Below are 13587 nucleotides of genomic sequence, written 5' to 3' on the forward strand. Positions count from 1 at the left end.
TTTCAAATTTTAGAGCTTGCCATGTTTCGGTTTCATATCTCTCCAGATCCCTTTTTTTCCCTACCTTGGTGCACAAAAGCATTCTAGGGCTTGAATTTTAAAATCATGTCATTTTGGATAGCCTGCATATTAGAAAACCCTTGACCAAATGACCACAAATTTGTACCACAAATTTTACCACATGCCTTGGCCTGATATGTTAATTTTCAAGCCAATGTAACAGTGCACGTGTGTTTTAAAGAGATTTGAAAATTCAGCATTACACAGAAACCCAGCTGCCACCTTAATTATGGAATAATTACTGCTCCAGAACCAGAAAGAGGAGAAATTATCGACACACGCCAAATATCCCATATCTCATGGTTTTAGTATCTCTCCATAATCTTGCCTGCTTTCTGCATAGTTCAAGCTTTCATGAGTTCTTTTGTTTAAAATAAGTTTATCAGTTCAGTTTGAAATGTACTGCCGACTTTTGAATTCAGCCTAGCATGAAACTGTCTCTGGGCAAAGAACCCATTCCCAAAGAAGAACTGTTAATGAATTGTTAGCTTCAAAGCTTATAATTAGGATAATCAAGTGCTGACATTACTTAGTTTAGGTGATTTTTCCCCTTTAAAAGTAACCTAGGGAAATAAATACAAGACGTGTGTTAATACATTGTTAAATGTGAATAGTTAAAATCACAAAAGGACCAATCCAGGAAGATGTTCAGCACTCCCAACTCTCATTGACTTCAGTGAAGGCCATTCAGTATCTTCCAGGATTAGACTTAAAGTCAGGAAATGGAAAAATTAAGGCTCCCTTGAATTTATACATTCAAACGTGTCAAATTAGCATGACAAGATCCTATATTGTCCCTGCATGTGACAGAAATATATTGATAATGACAAGGAAAATTGTTTTTAGAACGAAGAAGTTCTGTAGCGGTTGATCAGTGCAGTTCCTAAGTTCACACCCAAGTTCCACACATATGAAAAATGTCATGCAAATTACTCTTGGTGTACTGAGTGATTTTTGCTTCTTTTTAAACTATAGCTTCAATCATTTCCCAATAATAACAGCTCATTCACTTTAAAGGTCTGGTCTTGCTCCCACTGAATATTGTGGTGCAAATCTAAAAACAGATGTTTACATTTGATGTTCAGTGTCCAGTAAATTCCAAGCTGTGTTGTGTGGCATCCTCCTCATTTGAGGATTTTTAGCATCCCGTGACAATCTTTGAGGATCTCAGCTTTGTGTATTTTGGTTGGGAGGAGGGGGGATAATTTATGAGCTCCCTGGAATGACTGGAAGGTATTCTGTCACATTAGGCTCCTCAAATACTTGGACCACCTTCTTGAGGGAAAACACCCAGAGCCAGTGCAAGGATGTTTCACGCCCTAGGCGAAACTTCCACCTTGAGCCCTCTCCCATCCCCAAGCCCCCACCCTGAGCCGCCCCCCCCAGCAGCTCTCCCCTCTGCCCTGAGCCCCCCCCCGCGGCAGCTCTCCGCCCTGAGGCCCCCGCGGCAGCTCCCCACCCCCACCCTCCACCCTGAGGCACTCCCCCCGCCCCAGTTCACCCCTGCTCCGCTCACGAGCACCCCGAGCACGCCGTGGCTGCTTCATTTCTCCCGCCTCCCAGGCTTGCGGCACCAATCAGCTTAGACGCCCCAAGCCTGGGAGGCGGGAGAAGTGAAGCAGCGACGGCATGCTCGGGGAGGAGGTGGAGCAGGGGTGAGCTGGGGTGGGGAGTTCCCCTGCGTGCTGCCCCCACTCACTTGCTGCAGGCGGCCCTCCCCTGCCCCAGCTCCTTCTGCCTAAATGCCGGCGGTGACTGGGGCGGCCAAAGATCCGGCCGCCGCGGTCGCTGCCAAAGAAAATGCCACCCCCCAAATCCTAGTGTCCTAGGTGACTGCCTAGGTCACCTAAATGGTTTTACCGGCCCTGAAAACACCTATGTAAGGGAAAGCAAATGAAGCCTCCAAAGCTAGTCAAGATGAAAACTTTCATACCCAATAATATTTTTCTCTTCTGTCACATTTAGTGTATTTTGTGAGTGTATGTGTGGACATGCACATTTTCTTTTTCACTTTCTTTTCAGATGTCTATTGATATTTTAAAAGAAAGCACAGTTATTAATATACTATCAAGAATGTGATAGTAGAAGGTATCCCTCTAATAACCATTTGAATGAAAGATGCAAATGACCATTGAAACAGAAGAATTAAAGCAGGGCTATAATTCACTCTGGGGAAGGGGGGCAGTGCCCCTCAACCTTTGCTTGCCCTCAGGCTTTTCAAGTCTATATGCTCAAGTATGTCTTCCACTCAATCTCTCCCGCTTGGTACCCAGCCCCAACTTCACAGGAAGTAATGTTCTATATGCTGACACCACTTTGCCCTCCCCAGAGTTTTTCTGAAATAATGCCTCTGAAGCAAACACTTTGCTTATTACTTGAAAAGGGACTGGAACTATTCTTGTAAGAAGCAAAATAAGTTTATTTTGTAATAAGAGATTCCACAAGTTTTCAAAATGATTGGTGAATGCAGTGTTCTACCATACAGTACATTTTATAATGTATATAAAAATCAGTTTCCATCTCTGCTCCATTTTTACTGAATGTAGGTAGGTTGCTGGTTTTTATTACAGCTTTAATGGATTGTGCAGTAACAGCCTTACTCCTTCCTTGTTCATGTGTAAATCAGCTTTTTGCTACATTGAGGAATTTGCTCTTTAGTTTTATGTCTAAACAAAAACTGGCCAAACACAGAGAATCGACCTGACTATCTCTATTGCTGTTTGCAGGAGCTGATTAGCCCACCTTCCTATACTTTCCTCTTATCCCTGATTTCAACAATCACTTCAGCTTTACTGAAACTTTTTCTATTATGTTTAAAACAACTACTGTCAATCTACTTTTCAAAAATACTTACTTGTCTGTTCTTCAGTGACTATTATCTCAGCTCTCAGGGGCTGCTCCATGCCCCAGCACGCCAAGCGCGTGCTTGGGGCGGCATGCCGCGGGGGGGCGCTCTGCCGGTTGCTGGGAGGGCAGCAGGCAGGGTCCCTTCGGCAGCATGCCTGCGGAAGGTCCGCTGGTCCCGCGGCTTCAGTGGACCTCTCTCAGGCGTGCCTGCAGAGGGTCCACCGGAGCCGCGGGACCAGTGAGCAGCAGAGACCCCCCTGCGGCATGACGCCGTGCTTGGGGCGGTGAAATGTCTAGAGCCGTCCCTGTCAGCTCTGACCCCTCTATTCCTTAATAAATTCTAGGAAAGGTATTTCCCCACCCCCTCACTTTTCTGATCACCCTTCTCAGCATAGCTTATTTGACTGCTTTTAATCTATCCATGAATTTTTTCATAGTACTACTGCCCTTCTCTGGGTGGTTAATAATGGACTCCTCACTTCTGAATCAGATTCTTTTATTATCTTTCTACTTGGTCTTGGTGGTATTTTATGTTTATTGCTCACTCTCTATTGCTTGAGTGTCCCCAAAAGCCGATATCCATAGTCCTCTTTTTGTTTGTCATACCTCATTACTGCTCCTTTATTTCTGATAGACACTTCACATTTCCCCCTCTTTCCTTCCACTATCAAGTACTCATTTCTCATCAGCTTCTGAGATATCTCATGCTATTTTCAACATCAGATATTGATTCTATTACTTCCATTCTGATTACAGTCAACTCTACATCTCTCTCAACTTACTCTTAGACAAGGCAAATAGATAAAGGGATCAATGTGTCTGCTTCTGGGTATACTGTACCACAATATACTCCTTGTGGGTAAAAGCTCTTCCTTGTCATATGCATTTGACTAGATTATCATTCTTAACAAAGTCTTTGACCTGATTCTGGGCTGCAAACTGAGTTTGTTGAAGCCCTGAAAGGTTGTGGTGGAGGAAAATGGGGGAGAGAGAAAAAGAGATGGGGAAAAAAGGTGGTTGTGCCACCTTCCTTGTCACCCCTCAGACTCTGCAGGTGGCTAAGTGCCAAAACAGTCCCCTGCCTCAGGGTGCACTAATGTACTGCTACCTGCAATCACTCATTATAGGCTGTTGCAGCAGTCCAGACTAGTAAGAGGCTACCTTTTCTTCCCCACTCCTTTCCCTTCCATAGCCATGCTTCCAGCATGCCACTATTCCAGGGTCCATGAGGAGGGGAGGCAGAATAGTTCAGAGACATTGTATTGGCTCTATGCCACCTGAGGAAGCCCTTTGTATCAGGAGGATTCCCAAGGAACTGTTTCTGTTTTGCTGATTATCCTTGTATGAAAGTTATGGGGTTATGGGGGAAGCCAGAGTCAGGGCCATTGTCTTTGTTCCCAAAGTTGATATAGCTATTGACAATGAATGCTTTTTCCTTACACTGTAAATCTGCTTATCTCCACTAAAAGAATAATGTTTATTAATAGAGCAAATGTGATGAAAGGGAATGTGGTAACAAATGGAGTTGACATGTAATCAGGGTCTTGAAAGAGAGGCAGAGATATTTGCATTTGATACAGAGATCTAAAGGAATCCACTAGAACATCAGTCTCCAAACTTTTGAGGTCATTCCCCCCTTACCCCTGTCCGTGCCCGCCTCCTACTCTACCAGGGCTGGGAGCGGGGGTGGCAGTGGACAGAGGTAAGAGGGCCAAGGCTGGTGACTCAGCTGGGGGTGGGGCTGGGGCCAGGAGTGGGGCCGCAGCCAGGGACTGAGGCTGGGGGCGAGAACACAGCTACAGCCGGGCTAAGTTGGGGGCTGGCAGCCAGGCCTGCGGCCAGGTGCAGCTCCCCTCCCAGCCTTGCCCCTAGCTTTGGCGTCAGGCGAGGAATGGAGCTGTGGCCAGTGGCCAAGGCTGGGGGTTGATGTGAGGCCACGAGTGGAGCCACGTGGAGGCTGGGGATAGTGTCAGGCGCAGGGCTGGGAGCTAGGAACATGGTTGGGAGAAGGACTGGAGCAGAGCTGAGGGCAGGGAGGGATTGGGTGGTGCTCCCTCCCTCCCTTCCTGCCCCTTGGGAGTGGGAGGGGGCTGGCTCAGGCCCCGCTGCACCCCCCCGGACGTTCCGCCATACCCCCCTACGGAGGTGCGCCCCACAGTTTGGGGACCTCTGCACTAGAAGGATTCAGAAAGTAAGAACAAAACAGATCTAGGACACGTTATTACCTAGTTCTTGTCCTTGCTTTTTAGATCATAAATTTGTGTTCTACATAATTTAAGAATAACCTCTCTTGAGATTTTATATATATGTAACCCACACATATTTGGGTTATATTTATTATAATATAATATAATATATAATATACTAGTAGCTGAAAGCCCATGCTGTTGCACAGGTATAATTTGTAAAGGTAGGTGTGTGTGTGTAAGCCTAAATGTGGGCTCTTGTTTCCATGCTCTGTGTTGTATTGAGCAGTGTTGCTGTTTGTACATGTTCCCCAAAGTTTGTGCACAGAGCTGGCTCCTGGCTGGAGGCACAACCGCCTCTTTGTTACCCCACGTAGTTGTTATTCCCACCTTCTCTGCTCAACTGTTGAATTTCAACTGCCACAGAATCTTTGGACTCCAACATTCCATCTGGTTCTCACTGGCCCAGTGATGACTGAACTGGTGATATTCTGAATAAAAAGAGCTCTCAGCTTTGACTGTTTTCATTACTTCATGCTGATTCAACAGATATTCTAGGCTTCATAGTGACACATAGATGGGGTGACAATCAGCATCTTATTTCTATGGATAATATAATTTTAACCCACAGATATGCAGATAGTTAATGTTCTCCATGAAAATGGTATATTGTGATGCTGATTACTCCAAGAATCGACTAGGAATTTTTCATTCTTGAACTGTACCAGATGTGCACAGACATATCCTCTTCTTTTCAGTCCTTGCAACCTAAATGAAAATATTTTCATCTCTACACTTTTCATTGTTAAAAAAGTAGCTCCCTGGAGCTGTAAATATTTTTGACATATAACACTACCCCGCCATCGTCTTTTCTGCTTCTGCTCTATACAGACTCTTTTAATCTGTATTGACATTCCAGATATGTGAATTACCCCACAAGGGTGACTAAATGCCAGTCACCATCCATTCAGTAGCATTTCTAGTTTCTTCTTGGGAGTTTCTTTTGTTGTTGTTGTTGTTGTTTTTGTTTACAGGCCTTAAGAATGTGAATATCTTCTTTGTTTCAGCACAACTCCCTCTACTGCCTTACTTTGTATATTAAATAATCCAGTGGGTACTTTCAAGTTAATGCAAAATTATTTTTCTTCACTTTTCTTAGTCACTTTAAAGCCTGCCTAACAGGCCCCGCTATTTTTGAATCTAGGTGTTGGAACCTCTTCTGGTAAAGTGATTTCTGTCAGGTTCAAACAGGATGTCATCATAAAACGTTTAAATGTTCTGTCAATCCCAAACTCTCTCTGCACCATTAGTATTTCCAGTATCAATCTTTTCCTTTCGTTGTTTGTGCTTAGCACAAGAAGTATCTCTGAAATTACCTGTATCAATCCCATCTTCAGTTCTGTCCCCAGGTCCCTGAAGAGACTGATGATCATATCAAATCCTTCTTGATTTACTAAAACCTTTGCTGGGTTTTGAAATAATTGTTCCTGCTTTAATTACTTCCCATCTTAACAACTACTGAAGTTTTTCCAAATCTCTACTCCCTATATTTCAGACTGCAGTGGTAATGCTATTCAGTAGCTCAAAGCAGGACAATATCATCCCTGTCTTCCATCACCATCCCTGGCTTTCTGGCCATCTCCTAATCCAATTCATAACTTTTCTCCTGGCTTTCAAGACTTTCTAATAAAGCATAGAGAAAATAATAAATTGTTACAATCAGGCAGACACCACTGTGGGTCATGGAAATTAAGTTACAAAGTTTACAGGACAATGACGATAACATTCCTTATCAAAATGCATGTCTGCACCTTTCTTCTGTCCCCCCACACCATATTTCATAAAGGAAGAACAGCGTCTTATAGTCTCCGAGAAGTCAGGTATCTTTTCTTGGCATAGGCAGCCATCTACATGGAAGATTTTGTTCTTTTCCCCCAATGCCCTGTAGTGTTGATGCCTGATGTTTTATTTCCAATAGGAGTTATTGAGGTATATCTGAATTCATTACTTTCAGTGTCCATCATCATAGACTCTTCCTGTACAAAACCCCTGCAAATCTTCTTGTTGGTGTCCTTACAGTTAATATCACAAGGAAAGCTGTATACATGCACTGATAACTAATTTCTTCAGGTAGAAGCAACATTCGTGGGCTGTGCCAAAGGCATGGCTAGAATCCCGGATCCATGCTACAGAGCTGGGAAGATGAGGTTTTTACAGTGGTGGCACTAACCTCCTTTCAGCCCCTAGGTCATGGGATACCCTGCTTCCATTTGGTGTCTTCAGGTACTGTTGGCCTGGCTTTCCATGGCTTACTCCTGTGCTCTTGTCTATATGAGGACCCACCAGAGAGTGTCCCGGTGTCTTCACTTCCCTTCCCCTTTAATCTAATAATTGTCATTGGAGATGTAGGAGGAATGTGACAGGGTAGTTTCCCCTATTAAGAGTGGTGGCATCTAGGGGTCAATTCACACATCCGTGGTGGCATCTAGGGGTCAATTCACACATCCATGGCCCTTTCAGATTTTGGGAAGATTTCATGCATGCAAAGACCTAAGAAACAAGAGATATTGGTAGAGGGGAAGTGGTCCTGGAATAAGTAATGTATGGGAGAACATCAGTTAGTGTTTCCTTAAGGGTTCAGAACCAGGAACCCTGCAAAATGGGTGGTGCAAGGCTCCCTGCTCACCCAGCCAATTGGAAATGAGCTAGGAGAAGGGGACAAGCACATATTCTTCCTGCTTCATAACAAGGCAGACAGCAGCAGGAGAAGGCTGCCTGGTGAATTTCTGAGCCTGAGGAGTAATATGGGGTGTGGAAAGGGCCAGGTGAAGGAGAATCTGGCTAAAGTTCTGCTCCTGGCCTAAGTTAAAACCCAGATCCAGAGGGGGAAATTGGGGCACCTAGCTGAAGAGAGAGTGACTGTAAAGTGAAACCCCAGCTCCAGGAAGGGGATTGGGAGGACCTCCTGAACAGGAGCAAGAGAGCAGACTGGGACTCTTATATGGACCCAGAGTGGCTTTGAACTGGGGTAACTAACAAAGTGAGTAGAAAGACTTAATAACTCAGGAAGGGGGTACATGTTTCAAACCAATCTAGTCTAAGTACTTGATTGAAAAGACATGAGCGGGTGATGGGCATAATGCACTTGCAGAGCCATGAGGGGCCACAACAGGATATGCTGGAAGGCAGCACCTATCTCCCCCAAAAGGCAGAAAGGAGAGCAGGGGCGGCTCTAGAAATGAGGCTGCCCCAAGCAGCGCGGTGCGCTGCGCCGCCCTTCCCCGGTCCTGCAGCGGGTCCCCTCTTCCCGCGGCTCCGGTTGAGCTCCCGCCGGCATGCCAGCGGCAGATCCACCGGAGCCCGGGACGAGCGGACCTGCCGCAGGCATGACTGCGGGAGCTCAACTGGAGCCGCGGGAAGAGGGGACCCGCCGCAGTCATGCCTGCGGCAGGTCCGCTCGTCCCGGGCTCCAGTGGACCTGCCGCCGCCATGCCTGCGGGAGCTCAACCGGAGCCAAATGCCGCCCCCCCGGGAAAGGGCCGCCCCACGCGCCTGCTTGGCGCGCTGGGGCCTAGAGCCGCCCCTGAAGGAGAGACACTTCTGCTGCTGCTGCTATCATTGCTATGCCAAGGACCAAAAGGAGACAATGCCGCGTAAGGCACTACACACTTGAATATTCTAGCTATTACACCAAGTCTTACCAGATCCTGTCTGCTTCTCCACTTAAGATTAGAAGCACTGGGAGCAGAAGCAAAAGCATTTTCCTTTGGGGCCTCAGCCTTGGGAGAGAGGAGTGGAAGGAAGATCACTACGTCATTGAATAAAGCGGTGTTATTGGTAAGACTGGAAGTGAGAGGAGTGGGTGAAGGGAGGCAGAGGAGAAGAAGAGAATTCCTCTTGGAAGTCTAGGTTTAGTAGAATCCAAACCTTCTGCTGGGCCATAGTAGCTAGCCTGTTTCCAATGCTTTCCAAGGGGTCCTGTGGAGTCAGTTTCATGTAACTCACATAAACCAAATCCTCTAGGATTTGGTCAAACCTAGTTGAAAAACATTGCATAAAATATCATCTCTGGTTTGCTTCTTCATCAGGTAGGCCGTGCAATTAGAGACTGTCTGTGGAGTAATTCCTGGCAAGCGTCTATAGGTGGTGTGGCTCATCCACAGAACAGTTCTTCACTGGGGAGCTTAGTCCTGTTAAAGATTATCTGTGTTGTGGTCATCAATGGATAGATAGTGTGGCAAAGGACTGATTGCCTAGTATCATTTGTCAAAACACATAAGCAATTTTCATTTTGTTGCCAGGTGAAACAATGCAGCCTTATACAAATAAGTACAGTAACTCCTCACTTAAAGTTGTTCTGGTTAACGTTGTTTCATTGTTACATTGCTGATCAATTAGGGAACATGCTCATTTAAAGTTGCACAATGCTCCCTTACCACGTTGTTTGGTAGCCGCCTGCTTTGACCACTGCTTGCAGAAAGAGCAGCCCATTGGAGCTAGCTGGTGAGGGCTTGGATACCAGGGTGGATCACCAGCCCCCTTGTCAGCTCCCCACTCAGCTCCCTGCTCCCCTAAGTTCCCTGTGCAGCAGCTGCCCAGCAGGCTATCAATTGCTGGCCAGTTCAGCTGTCCCTTCCCCCATTGCCATGTGCTACTCCTGCCCTCTGCTTTGGAGCTGCTCCCGGGAGCCTCCTGCTTGCTGTGCAAGGGATTGAGGGGGGAAGATGGGTGTTAATGTCACGGTGTCCCCCTCCCATTGCTCCTTCACCTCATCAGAGCAGGGGTGGGACATGACAGGGCTCAGGAGGGGGGAGCTTGCTGGCAGCAGTTTCTGTCTCAACTTGCTGATCTACTTAAAGGCAATGTACTTAGAGTGGAGTCAGTGTACTTAGAGGGACAATAAGCGTCTTTCTCTCTCTCACACACTGTGTATGTCTCTGTCTCTCTCTGCCATGCTGTCTCCCCTCCCTCCATTCCTGCTGCCTTGTAGAGTGTGAGGCTAAATTAACAATGTATTAACCCTTGAGAGCTCAGCCAAGTGCTAGTTCATCATTTAGCAGGAAGGCATTCCCTGGGAAATATCCCACCCTCTTCTACCCTCTGACTTCACCACCTCAACCAAGCTTCACAATTATCATTGCTGTGTACAGTATTAAATTGTTTAAAACTTATACTGTGTATGTGGGTGTATATATATAAAATCTAGTCCTTTGTCTGGCGAAAATTTTTTCCCTGGAACCTAACCCCCTATTTACATTAATTCTTATGGGGAAATTGGATTCGCTTAACATTGTTTCACTTAAAGTAGCATTTTTCAGGAACATAACCACAACGTTAAGCAAGGAGTTACTGTAATGCAGTGTGATTGTAACATGTGAAGGAAAATATCAAGCTTTGTTGTGCTGCTTGGAAATGGTGCAAACAGTGAACTTTGTCATGTTTCTAAAACAGCAGCTATGGTGTTTTCTCATTATTCAAACTGCTTTCAAATAGGTCTGCATATGTCCATCAATTTTTACAATCCTACACAGTGTATAAAATACTCTAATGCTAAGAATATTGTAAGGTCAATTTTTTGTGACACCAGAAAACACTAAAAGAATAACAAAATATTTATACAGTACACTATATCAATGTTTTAGCACAACAAAAGGTAACAAAACATCATTTTGGACAATGTTTTTGTTTATTACAGTATTGTATGAAATATTTTAAAGGTATTTTTTATAAGACAAGGAAGTGTGACCCTGAAACTCCTCTCATGAAAGGGAGGAGATAAGAATTGTGCAAATCTGATACAACATCTGATTTTGCTGTAAAAGAGTTTATATCATAAGTCAAATGTTTGTGCTAGTTATGGCCAGTCATAACACATTTAAAAGATAAAGATAAAAGATTTTTAAAAAATCTTCAGTGTCATTATCAAAGCTTCACATGACATGGAATTTGCTCTCAACTAAGCAATCTTTTTTTCAGGAAGGTTAAACAAAGTGAATAAGTTCTTAACATGAATCTTGTTGTCTATATTTGAGATAGTTTTTCATCATTATAAGACATTATCTTTGAAAACTCGTGGTGATCAGGGGAAGTCCCGGATGATTGGAAAAAGGCAAATATAGTGCCCATCTTTAAAAAAGGGAAGGAGGAGAGTCCGGGGAACTACGGACCAGTCAGCCTCACCTCAGTCCCCCTGGAAAAATCATGGAGCAGATCCTCAAGGAATCTATTTTGAAGCACTTGGAGGAGAGGAAAGTGATCAGAACAGTCAGCATGGATTCACCAAGTGCAAGTCATGCCTGACCAACCTGATTGCCTTCTATGATGAGATAACTGGCTCTGTGGATATGGGGAAAGTGATGGATGTGATATACCTTGATTTTAGCAAAGCTTTTGATACAGTCTCCCACAGTAATCTTGCCAGCAAGTTAAAATAGTATGGATTGGATGAATGGACTATAAGGTGGATAGAAAGATGGCTAGATTGTCGGACTCACTGGGTAGTGATCAACGGCTCGATGTCTAGCTGGCAGCTGGAATCAAGCAGAGTGCCCCAGGGGTCTGTCCTGGGATTAATTTTGTTCAACATCTTCATTAATTATCTGGATGATGGGATGGTTTGCACCCTCAGCAAGTTTGTAGATTACACTAAAATGGGAGAAGGGTGGGGGGAGAGGTAGATATGCTGGAGGGTAGGGATAGGGTCCAGAGTGACCTAGACAAATTGGATGATTGGGCCAAATGAAATTTGGTGAGGTTCAACAAGGACAAGTGCAGAGTCCTGTACTTAGGACAGAAGAATCCCATGCACTACTACAGGCTGGGGACCGACTGTCTTAGGCCTCGATCTACACTGGTGGGGTGTGTCGAACTAAGGTACGCAAGTTCAGCTATGCTTGAACTCGAACTACCTTAGTTCGAACTACTCACCCGTCCAGACACCGCGGGATCGAAGTCCGCGGCTCCCCCATCGACTCCGCCACCGCCGTTCGCGAGAAGTCGAACTCTACGCGTCGACCCGTCAGGTAAGTATAAACCTACCCTAAGCGGCAGTTCTGCAGAAAAGGACCTGGGGATTACAGTGGACAAGAAGCTGGATATGAGTCAGCAGTGTGCCCTTGTTGCCAAGAAGGCAAATGGCATATTGGGCTACATTAGTAGGAGCATTGGCAGCCGATCGAGAAAAGTGATTATTCCCCTCTATTTGGCACTAGTGAGGCCACATCTGGAGTATTGCATCCAGTTTTGGGTCCCCCACTACAGAAAGGCTGTGGACAAATTGGAGAGTGTCCAGTGGAGGGCAATGAAAATGATTAGGGGGCTGGGGCACATGACTTATGAGGAGAGGCTGAGGGAACTGGGGTTATTTAGTCTGCAGAACAGAAGAGTGAGGGGGGATCTGATAGCAGCCTTCAACTACCTGAAGGGGAGTGTAGACGTCCGCTGTTGGGGTCGCCCCTCCCTGGGGCGACTGGGAGCCAGGCCGCCTCACTACACGAGTCCGGTGAGCTGGCGAATTAGCCTGGTGAGGCAGGAAACAGTCAGGAGCTCAGGCCCTCAGGCAGGGGCTGAGCCAAGTAGTTCAGTATATAAGCCCAGGCCCTTGGTCAGGGCAGGGCAGCAAACAACAGTTCAGGGCTCAGACCCTCAGGCAGGGGCTGAGCAAACAGTTCAGTATTTTAACAAGCCCAGGCTCCTGGTCCTGAGCGTTGGGGTGAGGGGGGAGACTGCCACCCGGGAGTGGGGTGGCAGGGGGGATGCAGGCCCACCCACTCCTCTGCGTCACAGCCCAGGACCCTAACAGCGGCAGGCAGCCTGCTGCTGTGTCAGTGGGGATCCTGGCCGCAACACACTGACATTGGCTCTGGGTGTGCTGCAGCCAGACTAGGGTCAGCTGCCCCCGGGCTACTTCCAACCTCCCCCTCTACCAGTACCTGCGTCTCAGCGTCATCCTCCATGGCGTCTAGCACCATGGGCTCCTCGGGATACTGAGCAAGGGGTAAACTGGGCAGCTCCTCTGGGTCCCTTTGTACCGGTTGGCTTACTGGCTCTTCCGGCATCTGGTCAGCATCCAGCCTCCGCAGGTATGGCCAGTCCTCGGGTCAGTCACAGTTGGCGGGAGTCTCCCTAGCGGGAGGTGGGGCATCAGCATCTGGCCTCTCCAGTGGCCAGGCCGCTTCTGAGCCCTGGGGTTGGGCTTTTATACTTCCTGCCCTGCGCCTTGACCTCTGGGGGGCGGGCGCAGGCTCCAGTGACTCCGCCCACTTTGGCATGCATAAGGGCTCGTCCCTCTCTGGGGCGGCTGGGAGCCAGGCCACCACATTACAGGGGGTTCCAAAGAGGATAGAGCTAGGCTGTTCTCAGTGGTGGCAGATGACAGAACAAGGAGCAATGGTCTCAAGTTGCAGTGGGGGAGGTCTAGGTTGGATATTAGGAAAAACTATTTCACTAGAAGGGTGGTGAAGCACTGGAATGGGTTATCTAGGGAGGTGGTGGA

At 46.6% G+C, this 13587-nt stretch overlaps 1 protein-coding gene across 2 annotated transcripts in view; it reads left to right on the forward strand.

The window, feature by feature from the left end:
- Nucleotides 1–13587, forward strand: part of MYO16 (myosin XVI) — a 575450-nt gene that overhangs the window by 98582 nt on the left and 463281 nt on the right. The window contains exons 1-3 of one of the 2 annotated variants that reach the window (XM_039546990.1): nt 5584–5675; nt 7224–7376; nt 8822–8930. The exons of the other annotated variant lie outside the window; for it this stretch is intronic. The gene's annotated coding sequence lies outside the window, so the exon portion shown is untranslated. Of the gene's footprint in view, nt 1–5583; nt 5676–7223; nt 7377–8821; nt 8931–13587 lie in introns of those variants that run through there. 2 annotated transcript variants of the gene reach the window in all.

The sequence above is a fragment of the Mauremys reevesii genome, linkage group 1, assembly GCF_016161935.1.
Source record: "Mauremys reevesii isolate NIE-2019 linkage group 1, ASM1616193v1, whole genome shotgun sequence".
Classification (NCBI taxonomy): domain Eukaryota; kingdom Metazoa; phylum Chordata; order Testudines; family Geoemydidae; genus Mauremys; species Mauremys reevesii.